We start from the raw sequence: 5,156 nt of genomic DNA, 5'->3' as shown, positions 1-5,156 counted from the left end.
ACCAATCAAATATGATGAAAGATTTTACCACTATAGAGAGAGAGAGAGGAGGAACTTCGTTTTTCCGTCCCACTCTACCCTTTTAATGAATATCCTCGATTTCTTTCGAACACTTCCATTCTATCTTTTTCCTTCATTTCTGTGAAGTGAATTTCCCACTGCACTTCAAAGTGGCCTAGGTCCTGAATTTGGATTGCTATCTTAAGTCTGAAAGCGAAAATGAGAATTCTTTAATAAAATACAAACATATATTTGCTAACAATCTTCAGATCAGGATAGGATTCATGATCATATACTACAATTATTACTTAACTGCTTAATGATGATATTGAGTATTGTAATGTGTGACACATTGAGATTTGAAACTCTAAAATAGTACGAAAAAGTAACTGTCAGGTGTGGGGTTCGAACCCACGCTCCCTCTCGGGAACCAGAACTTAAGTCTGGCGCCTTAGACCGCTCGGCCAACCTGACACTTGCTCGAGAGGCTCGTTAAATCGATATATCCAGGACAGTTACATGAATCTTCACATATCCACGTACCAGATAGTGAACCGTTGTTAACATAACACCTATTATTGTTTATCCTTATAAATTTACGGTTTTATTTTAGTACATGAAACATGTTAAAACTGCAACACATATACTTGTTGATTTTCACTATCGTAAGTTGAGTTCTTTAAGGCTACACTAAGAATATCGATGCTAACATGAAAAGCATATATTTAAACTTATTTCAAAGGGTAGTTTAAACATCTAACTAGTATCGACATTGAAAAGTATTACTTTCAATCAAGTTGTGTCCATAATTACACAAATGTAAGAAAATAGGCAAGAATATTCGCTGATGTACTGATCATGATCACATTCTCACGAAAAATTGTGTAACCAAGGTTGCCAACCAACAATTAGCATTTCATGCAAAACCAAAGGTTTAAAATTGACTAAAAATTACAAAACATCGTTATGTAAAGTGCAGAAGAAAAGGGGTAGGCGAAATAACAACCTTACAGTCTTTATACCTATTTCAATTATAAAGATACACTTTCCTGTCTCTAAATTTTTTTTTTTAATAATGTTTGTGGCAGGCCTGTCCGTAGACAGTTGGACTAGGACAGGGCGGATATGAATACTGAGGAGGCAACGAAATCGTCAAGGAACACCACCAAACTTCTTATTTAAATAATATATATATATATATGGAATTAGCTCCATTTACACAAGATACATTATACTGACAAATATTACGATACATGGGTCTCTCTGGCATTAAAATGTTGGGGAGGGGGGGGGCGACTAGAACGCTAGTAGATCCCAACTAATTACGTCAAAATTATGAGTAAACTGGAATCTACTTTATTAATGGCATCCGCTTTTTCTACCTTTAGCAACACAATTCATTATAATTTTCTTCCATCACTGGTAGACTACTTGCTGAAAAAAAAATTAAGTTGATATATAATATGGTTCTTAGGTAATTTCTTCACCTTGATATTCCTACAGGAGAGTTCCTGCTCAGTGTTCTTAAATGTATTTGCAGCAGTGTACTTTTATAGTCCTCAAATATATCGATCATTTAGCTAAACAAAAATCTTAACTCTCTGAAAGAAGTCTTACGATGATAGGGCCTACTTGATTTTATGGCGAATTTCGAATTTTTGATTTTCATTCTTCTTCTGTATTCTTAATAAATTCAAAAGGTATATTATCTACCTTTTTGTTTTTCATTTTGCTGTTGTTTTTGAACTTGTCCAATGAACCATCCTCGATTACTTCGTTTTCCGTTTTAATGTTTAAATGTACAGTTTATTTTAGACATTAAACATCCGACTACTGTCATCCGACTAACCAATGTAGAGAATATTCTTTCCATTTGTTGCTGTCTAACTTTCCTCTAAGGAATTGAATTTTATAGCTTAATGTGCAATTAAATATAGTGGAAAAAAATTTCCACCAAACATCACTATACATAATATCCAAAATTGTCCGGATTATATATAAAAAAAAAAAAAAAAAAAAACTTGTTTCTACATCGTGATGAAATTTTCCAATTCATAAAATTCCTTTCACTTGCTTCTACAGAGCAATAAACCTTTCCGATTCACAAAAAGTTGTTTTACTTTTGGCTTCAAACTGATGAAAATATTCCGACTCATAAAAAGTTCTTCAATTTTTCCATACAATACGGAAAATACTTCAATTCATGAAAAATCGTTTCACTTGTTCCTACATGGTACTGAAAATTGTCTGTGCCATGAAAATTTACAGATTCTTTAAACAATCTTTCACTTTTTAACATTTCTATACATGAATTCAATCAATTTTTTGAATACTGAGGAACTGTTACTTGATCATTGATATTTGTTAAGAACGGAAAATTTTCCGGAAAAATATAGAAGAAAAATTTCCACCTCACATCACGGGTAAACAACGATGTAGGAATAAGTGGAGTATGTTTTTATGAATCGGAAAAGTTTCCGTTTCAAAATTTTCCGAAAATTTTTTATCACTGTACAGGACAGACAATTTTTCGATTCATGACAAATTGTTTCACTTGTTCCTTCAAAGTACTGAAAATTGTCTGTCATGAAAATTTTCAGATTCTTTAAACGATCTTTCACTTTTTACAATTTCTATACATGAATTAAATCAATTTTATGAATACTGAGGGATTGTTACTTGATCATTGATATTTGTTAAGGACGGAAAATTTTCCGGAAAAATATAGAAGAAAAATTTCCACCTCACATCACGGGTAAACAACGATGTAGGAATAAGTAGAGTATTAGCTGCTTCTATGAATCGGAAAATTTTCCGGAAAATTTTCATCACTGGTCACGATAATAGATTGATTTATTTTTAGTTAAAATCAGGGTAAAGGGGATCTGAAAAGGTGGGGGACGGCAAGGTTACTAGAGAACAGGTTGCTTTGAAACACTTGGGTTTTCGTTCGGAGGGAGTCGGTTAAGATCGTAATACGTCACCCGTAGACTCAACGCTTTGAAGACACTTGAGGACTCTACCCTTCAGCTTTAAATGCATTAAATAGAATCAGGGGTGTAGCCAGCAGTTTTATGTAGGAGGGGCCCGTCGTTTTTTAGGGGGGGGGGCAACTACAATGTACAAAGCCAAAGAAATTGTGTTGCAGCTAGTGCTTTTGAGGCCTGGAAAAAACGGAAACTTTTAGTTTCCTTCCGGAAAACTAAAAAGCCGGTTTTTAGCTTTATTATAATTTTTATTATTATTATTATTATTATTATTATTATTATTATTATTATTATTATTATTATTATTATTATTCGTTTTTCTCCATAAATTATATTCCAGGTAGTTTTTATTATGTTTAACCAAAACTACTGTCCCCGCCAAATGTTATAACTTTCTGCATAACTACTTTAGTTTAAGCCCTTGTATCTTCATAAGACTGATTTTCTTTGAAATTTCACTTAATTTCTTTAGAATTTTGTGACAAAAATATTTATTTATTATTCGTCACTAAAAAAACATAATTTTATTAAAAACTATATCTCATTTACTGTTTTAGGGGCGCTCCACATATTTCGTATCGCTATTTTTGACCAATTGTTACCCCCTTCTCCTCCTTGTCACACTTCGTAACGCAAGGCCGAACCTCTTCAACTTTGTTACGTAACACTTTTTGATTTTTGTTTTTTCGCCAATTTTGATTATATTGGGGGTTATTACAATAAAAAAAACTATTTTTAATGGTAGAACTTTTTATTACAAAATGCTTATATTATTGTGAATATATTTGTAGCGTTTTTTTGCCAAGTCAAAGTATTAAAAAATGGTAGACCCGTAATAATATTTTAACGCCATAAGGTTGTTTAATTAACCAATCCTAATTCTTCAAAACTACTGTAGTTTCCCTAAGGGAATCGCACCCATCATTTTAGGTCACTGATGATTGGCAAGAAGAAGATACTGCGGAAGATGCAGTTAAAACAGGATCTAAATAAATAACATCGACCTCTTCTTCCGAGATCCAGGATGCTTCGTGCATATGAAGTTCGCCAGTGTCAACGACGCAAAGTTCTGTTTTTCGTCGAATACAGTTTAGAAGTGGCTGCACACGTGAAGGAGCAGGGACATCACGTTTGTGAACAATTTTTCGAGCACCTTCTTTGGACTTTGGACTTCAGTTTACCACTTTTCAAATTCTTCTTGTCCTAAAACAGTGCGAGAATGCGAATAAATTCGATTTCTTCAGAAATATTTAAATCCAAAAATTGAAAAAAAAAAGAAAAGAAAAGAAAAGAAAAGAAAGAGTACGAAATTAATATCTGACGAATTATAATATCTTTTGGTTTTTAATATCTTTTGGTCTGCAAATCGTGGATCGTTCCGTCGTGGAAAATATTATTTCACGAAAAAGAGTTTCTTCTGTTTCACATGCGAAACCTCTGAAAAGAAAAGAGTGGGTAACGATTCGAATCACAAGTTTTAAATAATATTCTCAAAAATAGCAATACGAGTGGGAACGCAAAGGAATTTTAAAGCGGTGATTGCTATCACTAACAACTAACTCCAGAAAAGCATGTGTCGTAAATGCAATGCTGCGATAGCCACAAAAGGGAGTTTTATTGTATTGCAATACACACAGAGTTCCTCACCAGTCATGCTGATGTCTAGTGCATCTTGGAATCCCTACTGTATGATTCAATTTATATAGGCTATAGTTCACAACTTTCCAAAATAATGGAAAAATTTATTTATCTATCTATAATAAAAGTGACTACATTTGTAAGTTACATCTTGAACCACCCGACCGATCACGATCAAATTTTCAACATAGATGAGTTTCGGGCCTGGGATGGATATCTTTTATGACGGTTAAAGAATTTAAACTCTGTTATAACAACATTTATATATATGTCTGTATTTTCATTAATTTCGATCGTGTCTGAAGAAGGATATGCTAGATATCCGAAACAGTTACAAATTATAATTTAAAATAAAGTAAAATTTTAAGCTTTGGTCACTATCTCTTTTGTTAAAACAATTAATCCAAAGCCATGAATAGTCTTACAATTATTATACATTCTTTTTTCGATCATTATTCTATATTGTAAATTACAGGCACTTAAGTTTGATTCTCCATGTAAGCAACAAATGTCAATTCAGTATACGTAACG

General features: G+C 32.8%; 1 non-coding gene across 1 annotated transcript; it reads right to left on the bottom strand.

The window, feature by feature from the left end:
- Positions 1-390: 390 nt before the first annotated feature.
- TRNAL-UAA (transfer RNA leucine (anticodon UAA)) lies at positions 391-474 on the bottom strand. The gene has a single exon. It is a non-coding gene; the product is annotated as a tRNA-Leu (tRNA).
- Between the last annotated feature and the right edge of the window lie 4,682 nt (positions 475-5,156).

Source organism: Thermobia domestica, chromosome 1, assembly GCF_964235325.1.
Source record: "Thermobia domestica chromosome 1, izTheDome1.hap1.1, whole genome shotgun sequence".
Lineage (NCBI taxonomy): Eukaryota > Metazoa > Arthropoda > Insecta > Zygentoma > Lepismatidae > Thermobia > Thermobia domestica.
This window is presented reverse-complemented; position numbering and strand designations above follow the sequence as displayed.